The sequence below is a fragment of the Choloepus didactylus genome, chromosome 6 (assembly GCF_015220235.1).
Source record: "Choloepus didactylus isolate mChoDid1 chromosome 6, mChoDid1.pri, whole genome shotgun sequence".
NCBI lineage: Eukaryota > Metazoa > Chordata > Mammalia > Pilosa > Megalonychidae > Choloepus > Choloepus didactylus.
In genome coordinates, this window is record NC_051312.1 from 154,600,725 (window position 1) to 154,615,674 (window position 14,950).

Sequence of the window (14,950 nt, forward strand, 5' to 3'; positions counted from 1 at the left end):
GCTCCTTTTGGAATCTCTCTGCCACTGAAATTTATTTCATTTCCTTTTACATCCCCTTTTTGGTCAAGAAGATGTTCTCCATCCCATGATGCCAGGGATAATATTACATTATTTTTTCAGTACTTAAAAATCATTTTTAAGACATATTTTAATATAAAAACAGATGATCAATATTTTACACATTTCCTTTTCTTCAAAAAAATTTAGAACAAAGATTCACCAAAGTTCCATAATAGTTCAACATTGCATATTGAAAAAGAACTATTTAGAAAACATCCTAACTTTCTTCCAAATGAAGTTGACTTGCACTTGACTGCAGAATTCAAGATTTCTTGGATGATAATACAGAGTCAAAAGCAGTGGATAAAATGCTACAAATTGCCTTTGCTTTTTTCAGGCTGTTGCACTGATAAAGCCATAGGCTGTATTCATCATTGCTTGTGTCTGTGGTTTCCAGAGCCAGCAAGATTTTTCCTGTCCCTAGACCATCATCCGGATGATTAAATGTGGAATATGCCTCTGCTGAACATCACCATACTGATCTAATATTGACACATTATACCATACTTGGAAACTCCCATAATAAATTCTTCCTTTAGAGAAACAAAAGCCAACTTTCCATCTTGCTGGGCGACATCCGTATAATTTATCAGGTCCAGTGGTTCTTCAAGACTTTTTCCCCCTGAGACTTTCAGTTTCTCAATGGCACCAGCATACTTTTTTTGAAATTCTACACGGGAATCTAAATTATTGTTGCTTTGTCCTGAGCTTTCGTTGGAACCTGTCTCGAGGCTGGCTACAGTACTGGATGGGGAGAATCCCCCAAGGCTGGCATCTACAGACGTGCTCTTGGTACTGATTTCAGTACTTTGAGAACTACTTCTGTGTTGTTTTCTTGCCTTTTTGAAACATTTTTTACCATAGCTTGATCCAAAGAAGCTCCCTATAGAACTGAATGCTATTTTATTGTCTTCCAAATTTCCACAGACAGCATTCCACACAGCTTCCTTTCTTTCTGACATGATCAATTCCTTTAGGAAAAAAAGGTGTACCTCGTCACCTTCCTTTCATGGGGCAAGGAAAAGCAGATCTTGACAAACAGGTGGACGAGCCCACAGTTATAGATGCTTGCATTCCATGTTGGACAAATTCAGGCACGGTTACCTCACAACCACCAGCCCATCTCTGGAGTCACTTTTGGCCGGGATCAGAGGGGTAGCTCCTCCAGTTCTAATTCCAGTGCTAACTTTTGGGCCCTCTTTTCCTGGCCCACCGGACACCGGACCCCTTAAAAATCATTTTTAATAATGAATCCTTTGTTTTTCTGCTTATAAAATAAGAAGTTTATTATATTTTTCACAAAATGGAATTATACTTTGTAGGCTCTTTTTAAAATGTTTTCCAATTTATTGGTGTACATTTTAAATTATATTATCTTGTTCTCTTTTAAAAAATTTTTATTCACACATCACATAATCCATCCAAAGGGTACAATCAATGTGGCTCTGGTATAATCACAGAGTTGTGCATTCATCACCACAATCAATTTGAGAACATACTCACTGTTCCAAAAAGGAAAAACACCATACCCCATATACTTCCCCCATTTTTTTTTTTTTTTTTTTTACAATATAAAACATTTATTTTACATTTTTCTCAGAGTTCACATTAGAGGTAATATACAATGGCTCTCTTTTTGTGCCTGGCTTATTTCACTCAGCATTATGTCTTCAAGATTCATCCATGTTGTCATATGTTTCAGGACCTCAGTCCTTCTTACTGCTGCAGAGTATTCCATCATGTGTATATACCACCTTTTGTTTATCCACTCATCTGTTGAAGGACATTTGGATTGTTTCCATCTCTTGGCAATTGTGAATAATGCCTCTATGAACATCGGTGTGCAAATATCTGTTCATGACACTGCTTTCAGATCTTCTGGGTATATACCAAGAAGGGAACTTGCTGCATCAAAGGATAGCTGTATATCTAGTTTTCTAAGCAACTGCCTTAGACTGACTTCCGGAGTGGCTGAACCATTATACAGTCCTACCAACAATGAATAAGAATTCCAATTTCTCCACATCCTCTCCAGCATTTGTAGTTTCCTGTTTGTTTAATGGCAGCCATTCTAATTTGTGCGAGATGTAATCTCATTGTGGTCTTAATTTGCATGTCCCTAATAGCTAGTGAAGATGAACATTTTTTTCATGTGTTTCTTGACCATTTGTATTTCCTCTTCAGAGAACTGTCTTTTCATATCTTTCACCCATTTTATAATTGGGCTGTCTGTACTCTTGTCATTGAGTTGTAGGATTTTTTTTATATATGCAAGATATCAGTCTTTTATCAGATACATGGTTTCCAAATACTTTTTCCCATTGAGATGGTTGTCTCTTTACCATTTTGACAAATTCTTTTGAGGTCTGTTTTAGTTTGCTAATGCTGCAGAATGCAAAACACCAGAAATGGACTGGCTTTTATAAAAAGGGGGTTTATTTGGCTATACAGTTACAGTCTTAAGGCCATAAAGTGTCCAAGGTAACACATCAGTAATCAGGTACCTTCACTGGAGGATGGCAATGGCATCCAGAAAACCTCTGTTAGCTGGGAAGGCACATGGCTGGCGTCTGCTCCAAAGTTCTGGTTTCAAAATGGCTTTCTCCCAGGACGTTCCTCTCTAGCAAGCTTGCTCCTCTTCAAAACGTCACTCACAGCTGCACTCCGTTCAGTCTCTTTGAGTCAACATGTTTTATATGGCTCCACTGATCAAGGCCGACCCTGAATGGGTGGGGTCACACCTCCATGGGAGTATCCCACCAAAGTCACCACCCACAGCTGGGTGGGGCACATTCCAAGCAAATCTAACCAGCACCAAAACGTCTGTCCCACAAGACCACAAAGATAATGGCATTTGGGGGACACAATACATTCAAACCGGCACAAGGTCAGAAGCTTTTAATTTTAAGGAGTTCCCATTTATCTATTTTTTCTTTCATGGCTTGTGCTTTGGGTGTAAAGTCTAAGAAGCAACCTCCTAATACAAGGACTTGAAGATGTTTCCCTACTTTATCTTCTAGGAGTTTTATGGTACTGTCTCTTATATTGAGGTATTTTATCCACTTTGAGTTAATTTTTGTGTAGGGTGTGAGGTAGGGGTCCTCTTTCATTCTTTTGGATATGGATATCCAGTTCTCCCAGCCCCGTTTGTTGAAGTGACTGCTATGTCCCAGTTCAGTGGGTTTGGGGGCCTTATCAAAGATCAGTCAACCATAGATCTGGGGGTCTATTTCTGAATTCTCTAATCAATTCCATTGATCAATATGTCTGTCTTTGTGCCAGTACCATGCTGTTTTGACTACTGTAGCTTTATAGTAAACTTCAAAGTCAGGAAGTGTAAGTCCTCCCACTTCGATTTTCTTTTTTAGAAGGTTTTTAGCAATTCAACGCATCTTTCCCTTCCAAATAAATTTGATAACTAGCTTTCCCAAATCTGCAAAGTAGGTTGTTGGAATTTTGATTGGAATTACATTGAATCTGTAGATGAGTTTGGGTAGAATTGACATCTTAACAACATTTAGCCTTCCTAACCATGAACACAGAATATTTTTCCATCTTTTTGTGTCCCCTTCTATTTCTTTTAGTAAAGTTGTTTAATTTTCTATGTGTATGTCTTTTACATCCTTGGTTAAGTTTATTCCTAGGTACTTGATTTTTTTAGTTGCTATTGAGAATGGAATCTATTTCTTGAGTGTCTCTTCCATTAGGCCATTTCTAGTGTATAGGAACATTACTGACTTATGTGCATTAATCTTGTATCCTGCTACTTTGCTAAAATTGTTTACTAGCTCAAGTAGCTGTGTTGTTGATTTCTCAGGGTTTTCCAAATATAAGATCATATCATCTGCAAATAATGACAGTTCTACTTCTTTCTTTCCAAATTGGATGCCTTTTATTTCTTTGTCTTAACAGATTGCTCTGGGTAGCACTTCTAGCGCAATGTTGAATAACAGTGGTGACAGCGGGCATCCTTGTCTCGTTCCTGATCTTAGAAGGAAGGCTTTCAGTCTCTCACCATTGAGTGCTATTCTGGCTGTGGGTTTTTCATGAATGCCCTTTATCATATTGAGGAAGTTTCCTTCAATCCTACCTTTTGAAGTGTTTTTATCAAAAAATGATGTTAGATTTTGTTGAATGCTTTTGTCAGCTTCTATTGAGGTGATCATTTGATTTTTCCCTATTGATTTATTAATGTGTTGTATTAAATTGATTGATTTCCTTATGTTGAACCACAATTGCATGCCTGGAATGAACCCCACTTGGTCATGGTGTATGATTTTTTTTTTAATGTGTCTGGATTCGATTTGCAAGTATTTTGTTGATAATTTTTGTCTCTATTCATAAGGGTGATTGGCCTGTAGTTTTCCTTTCTTGTAGCATCTTTGCCTGGTTTTGGTATTCGAGTGATGTTAGCTTCATAAAATGAGTTAGGTAGTGTTCTATTTTCTTCAATGTTTTGAAAGAGTTTAAGTAAGATTGGTGTCAGCTCTTTTTGGAAAGTTTGGTAGAATTCCCCTGTGAAGCCATCTGGCCCTGGGCTTTTATTTATGGGAGGCATTTTGGTGACTGATTGAATCCCTTTACTTGTGATTGGTTTGTTGAGGTATTCTATTTCTTCTCTGGTCAGTCTATGTTGTTCATGTGTTTCCAGGAAATTGTGCATTTCCTCTACATTATCTCGTTTGTTGGCACCTAGTAGTGAGATTGCTGGATCATATGGCAATTGTATACTTAGTGTCCTGAGGAACTGCCAAACTGTCTTCCACAGTGGCTGCACCATTCTTTTCATGTGCTTTTTAGCCATTTGTGTTTCCTCTTTGGAAAAGTGTCTGTTCAAGTCTTTTGTCCATTTTTAAATTGGGTTGTTTGACTTTTTATTGTTGAGTTGTAGGAATTTTTTATATATTCTGAATATTAAACCCTTATCAGACATGTGGTTTCCAAATATTTTCTTCCATTGAGTAGGCTGCCTTTTCACTTTCATGACAAAGTTCTTTGAAACCCCAAAGCATTTAATTTTGAGGAGGTCCCATTTATTTATTTCTTCTTCCCTGTTTGTGTTTGGATGTAAAGTCCAGGAAACCATTGCCTATCACTGGATCTTGAAGATGTTTCCCTACATTTTCTTCCAGGAGTTTTATGGGCCTGGTTCTTATATTTATGTCTTTGATTCATTTTGAGTTAATTTCTGTATAGGGGTGAGATAGAGGACTTCTTTCATCCTTTTGAATATGACTATCCAATTCTACCAGCAACATTTGTTGAAGAGACTATTCTGTCCCAGTTAGGTGGACTTGGGAGTTTTGTCAACTATCAATTGGCCCTAGCAGTGAGAATCTATCTCTGAACTCTAAATTCAATTCCATTGATCAATACATCTATCTTTATACAAGTACCATGCTGTTTTGATGACTGTATCTTTTTAAAATGCTTTAAAGTCAGGCAATGTGAGTCCCCCAACTTTGTTCTTCTTTCTCAAGATGTTTTTGGTTATTCAGGGCCCCTTGCTTTTCCAAATAAATTTGATTATTGGACTTTCCATTTCTGCAAAATAGGCTGCTGTAATTTTGATTGGTATTGCATTGACTATGTAAATCATTTAGGGTTGAATTGACATTTTAACAATATTTAGTATTCCAATCCATGAACATGGAAACATTTAGGATTTTTAAAATGTATTTTAGCAATGTTTTATAGTTTTCTGTGTAGAAGTCCTTTACATAGTTGATTAAGTTTATTCCTAGATATTTTATTCTTTTAGTTAATACGGTAAATGGATTTTTTTTCCTTTGATTACCTCTTTGGATAGCTCTTTACTAGTGTATAGAAACGCTACTTATTTTTGGTTGTTGATCTTGTGTCCAGCCACTTTGCTGAACTGATTTATTAGCTCTAGTAGTTTTGTTATAGTTTTTTTTTTCCAGGAATTTCTGAATATAGGATCATGTCATCTGCAAGTAGTGAAAGTTTTTCTTCTTCCTTTCTGATTTGAATGTCTTTTCTTTCTTTTTCTTGTCTAATTGTTTTAGCTAGAACTTCTAGCACAATGTTGAATAACAGTGGAGACAGTGGGCACCCTTGTCTTGTACCAAGACCTTGCACATGGTCTTGGATAGCTTTCAGTGTTTTACCATTAAGAATGATGTTAGCTGTGGGGTTTTCATATATGCCTTTGATCCTGGTGAGGTTGTTCCCTTCTATTTCTATCTGTATTTTGGATTTTGTCAGGTGCCTTTTCTGTGTTAGTTGAAATGATCAAGTGTTTTTTCCCTTTGATTTGTTACATTAATTGATTTTCTTCTGTTCACCTTTGCATACCAGGTATAAAACCCACTTGATCATGATGTATAATGCTTTTAATATGATGTTGGATTTGATTTCATAGCATTTTGTTGAGGATTTTTTGCATCTATATTCATTAGAGAAAATGGTGTTTAATTTTCCTTTCATGTAGTACCTTTATCAGGCTTTGGTATAAGGGTGATGTTATCTTCATAGAATGAGATAGGTAGTGTTCCCTCCTCTTCAAATCTTTGGAAGTGTTTGAACAGGATTAGTGTTAATTCTTTTTGGAATGATCGGTAGAATTCACCTGTGAAGCCATCTGGTCCTGGGGTTTTCTTTTTTAGGAAGTTTTTTGTTTTAATATTCATTTTATTGAGATGTATTCACATACCACAAAGTCATACAAAACAAATTGTGCATTCGATTGTTCACAGTACCATTACATAGTTGTACATTCATCACCCAAATCAATCCCTGACACCTTCATTAGCACACACACAAAAATAACAAGAATAATAATTAGAGTGAAAAAGAGCAATTGAAGTAAAAAAGAACACTGGGTACCTTTGTCTGTTTGTTTCCTTCCCCTATTTTTCTACTCATCCATCCATAAACTAGACAAAGTGGAGTGTGGTCCTTATGGCTTTCCCAATCCCATTGTCACCCCTCATAAGCTACATTTTTATACAACTGTCTTCGAGATTCATGGGTTCTGGGTTGTAGTTTGATAGTTTCAGGTATCCACCACCAGCTACCGCAATTCATTAGAACCTAAAAAGGGTTGTCTATATTGTGCGTAAGAGTGCCCACCAGAGTGACCTCTCAGCTCCTTTTGGAATCTCTCTGCCACTGAAGTGTATTTCATTTCCATTCACATCCCCCTTTTGGTCAAGAAGATGTTCTCCGTCCCACGATGCCGGGTCTACATTCCTCCCTGGGAGTCATATTCCACATTGCCAGAGAGATTCACTCCCCTGGGTGTGTGATCCCATGTAGGGGGGAGGGCAGTGATTTCACCTGCCAAGTTGGCTTAGCTAGAGAGAGAGGGCCACATCTGAGCAACAAAGAAGCATTCGGGAGGAGGCTCTTAGGCACAATAATAGGGAGGCCTAGCCTCTCCTTTGCAGCAACAGTCTTCCCAAGGGCAAATCCTGTGGTAGAGGGCCCAGCCCATCAAACCACCAGTCCCCTACGTCTGTGGGCATGTTAGCAACCCTCACGGTGGGGCAGGCCAATACCCCTGCATTCTCCACCAGCTCCTCAAGGGGGCTCTGCATATTCTTTTTCTTGTTTTTTGTGTTTTTTTTTTAACTTTTTTTTTAAATCAACTGTATGAAAAATAAAAAAAATTTTTTTTTAAATTAAAAAAACATACAATAAAGGAACATTTCAAAGAGAGCATAACAAGGGAGTAAGAAAAAGACAACTAACCTAAGATAACTACTTTACTTCCAACATGTTCCTACTCTACCCCAAGAAAGTAACCTAATATAGCAACATTTCTGTGAACTTGTTCCTACTATACCCATCAGAAATTAACAGACCATAGTCATTCTGGGCATTCCCAGAATGTTAAATTTACCCATGATAGCTTATCTGTTCTTATTGGATTATTGTTCCCCCTTCTTTAATTGCTCTCTATTGCTAGTTCCCCTATATTCTACATTATAAACCATTTGTTTTACATTTTTCAAAGTTCACATTAGTGGTAGCATATAATATTTGTCTTTTTGTGCCTGGCTTATTTCGTTCAGCATTATGTCTTCAAAGTTCATCCATGTTGTCATATGTTTCACGACATCGTTCCTTCTTACTGCCGTGTAGTATTCCATTGTGTGTATATACCACATTTTATTTATCCACTCATCTATTGAAGGACATTTGGGTTGTTTCCATCTCTTGGCAATTGTGAATAATGTTGTTATGAACATTGGCGTGCAGATATCTGTTCATGTCACTGCTTTCCGATCTTCCGGGTATATACCGAGAAGTGCAATCGCTGGATCGAACGGTAACTCTATATCTGGTTATCTAAGGAAGTGCCAGACTGACTTCCAGAGTGGCTGAACCATTATACAGTCCCACTAACAATGAATAAGAGTTCCAATTTCTCCACATCCCATTTAGGAAGTTTTTGATGGCTGATTTAATCTCTTTACTTGTGATTGGTTTTTTAATGTCTTCTATTTCTTCTCTAGTGAGTGCAGTTTTTTCATATGTTTCTAGGAAATTGTTTATTTCACCTAAGTTGTCTAATTTTCTGGCATAGAGTTGTTCATAATATCTTCTTAAGAACTTTCCTTTATTTCTGTGGGTTCAGGAGTAATGTCCCTCCTCACACTTCTGATTTTATTTATTTGAATCTACTCTCTTTCTTTGACAGTCTAGTTAAAGGTTTGTCAATTTTATTGATTTTCTCAAGGAACCAACTTTTGGTTTTGTTCATGTCCATTGTTTCTATTGTTTTTTTAAATTCTCAATTTCACTTATTTCTGCTATAATCATTGTTATTTCTTTCCCTCTACTTGCTTTGGGGTTACTTTGCTGTTCTTTTTCTAGTTTTTCCAGGTATAAAATTAGTTCTTTACTTTTAGCTCTATCTTCTTTTTTTTTAATATAGGCATTTAGGGCTATGAATTTCCCTCTCAACACTGCCTTCTCTGCATCCCATAAGTTTTGATATGTTGTGTTCTCATTTTCATTCATCTAGAGATATTTACTGATTTCTCTTTAACCCACTGGTTGTTTAAAAGTATGTTGTTTAACCTCCATATACGTGTGAATTTCTAGTTCTCTGCCTGTTATTGATTTCCTGCTTCATTCCGTTATGATCAGAGAAGGGTTTGTATAATTTCAGTCTTTTTAAATTCATTGAGAACAGTTTTGTGGCCCCAAACAGGATGATGATGCATGATCTGTATGCTCTTTTGCAATGTACTTTTTCATGTAACAATGAATCATTATTTTTACATAGTGAGACATAAAGATGCACAAAATCGTTTTAATTTTTGCTAAGTATAAAATATGCATCATTTACCATTTTTGTTGCTATTATTATTTTAACCATAAAATCCTTACTACCTGTCAGACACTATGCTAAACTTTACATGCATTATTTTATTCCCATGTATAAGTTGGGAAATTGACATTTAGAGAGTTTAAGTAGCTTGTCTATACTTCTAAGTGGCAGAGTTGAAATTCATTCAAGTTCATTGTATTTTCAAGTTTATACTCAATGATTATGCTCCTCTAGCTACACAGTAATGTATGTAATAAATTGGGTACTGACCAAAATAAAGGTTATTTCCAATTTTTGTAATTACAAGCAATGCTGCAGTAAATAGCCTTGTATATACATGGTTAGGTACAAGGTAACTTAGCCCTATCCAATTTCTGTTCTTTGAAAGATTTTTTTTTTTTTTTGTGGTCTAGTACATAATCAATTAAATATTTTGCTTAAAGTTGCTTAATAAGAATTTTCTTCAGGGTATAAAGTTTAATATCTCAAATTAAACTTATTGCTTTTTACTGTTAGGCTACATAGATATTAATCTGAAGCCAATCAAAAATTTTTAAAAGTAATTTTCCTTAAGTAAAATAAGTACTCTTGCTTTATTATATTCTATAATAATTTTAGTGGGAAACTTTAAGGGACCAAAGAATAACTAAGTGTTTTTGCTAAAATCATTGTCTTGAAAACTTGTTTTTCATAGTTGAGAGTGATTGATATATATAGTCACAACACTTGTTTTCCCTAGTAGGAGTTGTAGTCTAGCTCTCCATGTTATTACTTCCTTCCAAAAATGTTTATTGAGCATTTCTCTATATTGATCTTGAGATAAAATGGTGGACAAGATAAAATTAATTACTGCCTTCATGGCATTATAGTGTGGTAGGTAAATATTGATGTGCAAATAATAATTTATATACTCTGTTTCATTGGTTATTTTATTCCTATTTTATGTCTTATGCATAGATCTCAAATTAATAATTTTAACTATTTCATTTCATTTTAACTAACATGTCTTAATTACCTGTAATATTAGCTATTGTTTGAAATAGCTATTATTTATCATATAAAGAAAAGTGGGTTTAGAGTGTACAACTTACACTCACTTGAGAAGAAATAGAAGACCTCAACAAACCAATCACAAGTAAAGAGATTAAATCAGTCATTAAAAACTTCCTAAAAAAGAAAACCCCAGGACCAGAAGGCTTCACAGGTGAATTCTACCACTCATTCCAGAAAGAATTAATACCAATCCTGCTCAAACTCTTCCCTGTTCCCAGAATGTGAATTTCATGAGTGCAAAATTTTTTTTGACTATGTTGTTTTTGGTAATATGCCTAGTGATTATAATAGTATCTGGCATATATTAAATGCTCAAAAATATATCTAAATAAAATATGACTAGTCTTTATTTTTTTTCCATTTTAATATTAGTTTTATTAAATGAATTTAATTTATGTGTTACACAGCAAGGGACCTTGGCATTTTTTCTCTTTTATTGGCTGTTTAAAATTTTTAATTAGAGAAATTGTAGGCTTACAGAAAAATCATGCAGCAAATACAGTGTTCCCATATACTCTCCTTATTATTTACACCTTGCATTAATGTGGTACATTCTTTTCAATGAATGGGACCTTGGAAGTTGATTCCTATAATTTAAAAAAAATTACTAGTAAAATGTTTTTCTTCATGTTGGAATTGGTGTACAAGGGTGTATGTGGAGGGTAATTGCAATTTTCTTCTACACTTTCTCATTTAATCAGATCTTTTATTTATAACCAAGCAAGTAATTTCTATTTTAAAAAAACAATTTTCCATTCACTAGAGATGTCATGCACAATTTTGCATAACATTCTATGAGTTTCTTTAATATCCTTTACCATTCTAGGTCTAGCTCTTTTTAAAATTTTTTTTTAATTTTTTAATTTTTTATTTTATATATATATATATATATTATTGAGATTGTTCACATACCATACAACCATCCGAAGATCCAAAGTGTACAATCAATTGCCCTTGGTACCATCATACAGCTGTGCGTCCATCAACACAATTAGTTTTTTTTTCAATTTTTAGAACATTTTCACTACTCCAGAAAAGAAATAAAGACAGAAAAAAGGAAACTCAGATCCTCCCATACCCCTAACCACGCCCCTCCATTATTGATTCATAGTGTTTGTATAGTACATTTGTTACTGTTGATGAAAGAATGTTAAAATACTACTAACTGTAGTATATAGTTTGCAATAGGTATATAGTTTTCCCTATATGCCCTTCTGTTATTAACTTCTAGTTATAGTGTCATACATTTGTTCTAGTTTGTGAGAGAGATTTCTAATATTTGTATAGTTAATCACGGACATTGTCCACTACAAGATTCACTGTTTTATACATTCCCATATTTTAACCTCCATGTTTCCTTCTGGTGACATGCATGACTCGAAGCTTACCCTTTCCACCACCTTCACACACCTTTCAGCACTGTTAATTATTCTCATTACATGCTACCATCACCCCTGTCCATTTCCAAACATTTAAGTTCACCCTAGTTTAACATTCTGCTCATAATAAGCACCCACTCCCCACTCTTTAGCCTCATTCTATATCTTGGTAACTTACATTTCATGTCTATGAGTTTACATATTATAATTAGTTCGTATCAGTGAGACCCTGCAATATTTATCCTATGTGTCTTTCTTACTTCACTCAATATAGTGCCAGTTTCCTCATCAACCCATTTCTTTTAAAATGGTTTTGTTCTCACACCATGCATTCTGTCCTAAGTAAACAATCATTGGTTCCCTGTATAGTCACGTATTTATGTATTCAGCACCATTACCACTATCTATATAAGGACATCTCTGTTTCTTCCACAAAGACAGAGGGAGAGTCAAAGAAGGCAGAGAGGCAAAAGAAAAAGAAAAGAGAAAGAGAGAGAGAGAAAAAAAGCCAAAAAAAAACCCCATGAAACTTGATAGCTAGAAAGCGACAAAAGGAAAGATAGCATTAACCTAAGGTAGAATAAAGAGTCAGACAACATCACCAATGCCAGGAGTCCCATACCCTTCCCCTATTCCCCACCCCCCCCCCATATGCATTTAGCTTTGGTATATTGCCTTTGTTATATTAAAGGAAGCATAATACAGTGTTTCTGTTAATTATAGTCTCTCATTTGCATTGATTATACTTTCCGCCCAATCCCACCCTATTTTTAGTACCTTGCAATGTTGACATTCATTTGTTTTACCTCATGTAAAAACATATTTGTACTTTTTATTACAATCATTGAACACCATAGATTTCCCTGAGTTAGTTACACAGTCCCAATCTGTATGGTTTGTCTTTTGTTCTGGTGCCCCACATGGTCCCAGCCTTCCTCTTTCAGCTATATTCACAGTCATCTTTGTTCAGTGTACTTACATTGCTGTGCTAGTATCTCCCAAAACTGTTTTCCAAACCTCTCACTCCTGTCTTTTCCTTTCTGTCTGCAGTGCTTCCTTTAGTGTTTCCTGCAGAGCAGGTATGTTGTTCACAAACTCTGTCATTGTCTGTCAGAGAATATTTTAAGCTCTTCCTCATATTTGAAGGATAGTTTTGCTGGATATAGGATTAATGGTTGGTGGTTTTTCTCTTTCAGTATCTTAAATATATCACCCCACTTCCTTCTTGCCTCCATGGTTTCTATTGAGAAATCTGCACGTAGTCTTATCAAGCTTCCTTTGTATGTGATGGATCACTTTTCTCTTGCTGCTTTCAGGATTCTCTCTTTGTCTTTGACATTTGATAATCTGATCAGTAAATGTCTTGGCATAGGCCTATTCAGATTTATTCTGTTTGGGGTATGCTGCGCTTCTTGAATCCATAATTTTATGTCTTTCATTAAGAGTTGGGAAATTTTCATTGATTATTTCCTCTATTATTGCTTCTGCCCCTTTTCCCTTCTCTTCTCCTTCTGGGACACCAATGATATGTACATTCTGGCTTTTTGTTTTGTCCTTAAGTTCCCAGAGACATTGCTCATATTTTTCCATTCTTTTCTCTATCTGTTCTTTTGTGTGAAGGCTTTCAGGTACCTTGTCCTCCAGTTCTTGAGTATTTTCTTCTGCCTCTTGAGATCTTCTATTGTATGTTTCCATTGTGTCTTTCATCTCTTGTGTTGTCCCTTTCATTTCCACAGATTCTGCCAAGTTGGTTTTTCAAACTCAATTTCTATCTTGTGTATGCCCAGTGTTTTCATTATACAGTTCAACTCTTTCACCATATCTTCCCTAAACTTTTTGAAATGACTGATTATTAGTTGTTTCAATTCCTGTATTTCATTTGAAGTGTAAGTTTGTTCCTTTGACTGGGCCATAACTTCATTTTTCTTAGTGTAGGTTATAGTTTTCTGTTGTCTGGGCATGGTTTCCTTGGTTACCCCAATCAAGTTTTCCCAGACCAGAATGGGTTCAGGTCCCAGAAGTAAGAAATATTCAGTATCCAGTTTCCCTGAGGATGTGTCTTAGAAAATTGGTATACCCTGTGATGCTTCAGGTCACTGTGCTATTCTGCTCAGCAGGTGGTGCTTGTCAGCCTGTAATTCCAGACTGGTATAAGGAGGTGTGGACTGTGGCTGCTTTCCCCCAGACTCTGGGGTCTGGTTCTGAATGGAAGGCAGGTAGTAGAAATGGGCCCCACCCCTTTCCTCTTAGAGACGATAGACACCCTAGGGGGAGGTCATTAGCATTTCAATGGTCTCTCTCTGCCTGTGCTATCTCCACCCTTGTCTGGGTCAGAGCACTGGGAAATGAAAATGGCTGAGGCTTTCTACACTGTGGCGAAATAGGGACAGAAAGTCCCCTTCAGGGCTAGTCCACAGTAACCCTCTGGCTCTCCAAGGTCAGTCATCACCCAAAGCCTCTGTCTGCTTTTTGGGGATTCATAGATTGTAATGAGAAGCTCACATTCACTAATTAAAACCTCAGTTGGAGCTCAGCTGAGCTATGTTTGTTTGCTGGGAGAGAGCTTCTCTCTAGCATCACAAGGCTTTGCAGCTCGGGCTGTGGGGAGAAGGGTCTCCCAGCTTGGATCCATGGTTTTTGCTTACAGATTTCATGCTGTGATCTCAGGCATTCCTCCCAATTCAGGTTGGTGTATGATGACTAGAAGGTCACGTTTGTCCCCCAGCAGTTATTCCAGATTATTTATTAGTTGTTCCTGGTTTTTATTAATTGTTCCAGGGGGACTAATTAGCTTCCACTCCTCTCTATGCTGCCATCTTAGATCCCTTCTATGGTCTATCTCTTTTTAATTTCCAGTTTCTTATGTGCTTTTCACAATTTATAGTTTTTTTTAGCATTTTTAAGATTCCAGGATTTTAATCCAAAGCCCTTATGTAAAGTTCTATATCTAAATTCTTAATCCATTCTCTTTTGTAAAAAAAGTATAAATATTATTGTAGAATCTTGTAACAGTATACTTCCATTTCACTCCTCCCATTCTTTATACTAAGCTGTGTTATATGTTTTAATTCCATAAGCTACAAACTCATAATACATTTTTATTATTTTTGTTTTAAATACTCAATTATATTTTAAAGAAATTTAAAAATGAGAA

General features: G+C 36.0%; 1 protein-coding gene and 1 pseudogene across 1 annotated transcript in view; one reads left to right on the forward strand and one right to left on the reverse strand.

Annotated features, from left to right (window-relative positions):
* LOC119538817 (beta-galactosidase-1-like protein 2) overlaps positions 1-14,950 on the forward strand; it is a 93,759-nt gene that overhangs the window by 19,230 nt on the left and 59,579 nt on the right. The gene's annotated exons all lie outside the window — the stretch shown is intronic.
* LOC119535892 lies at positions 323-1,022 on the reverse strand (annotated as a pseudogene).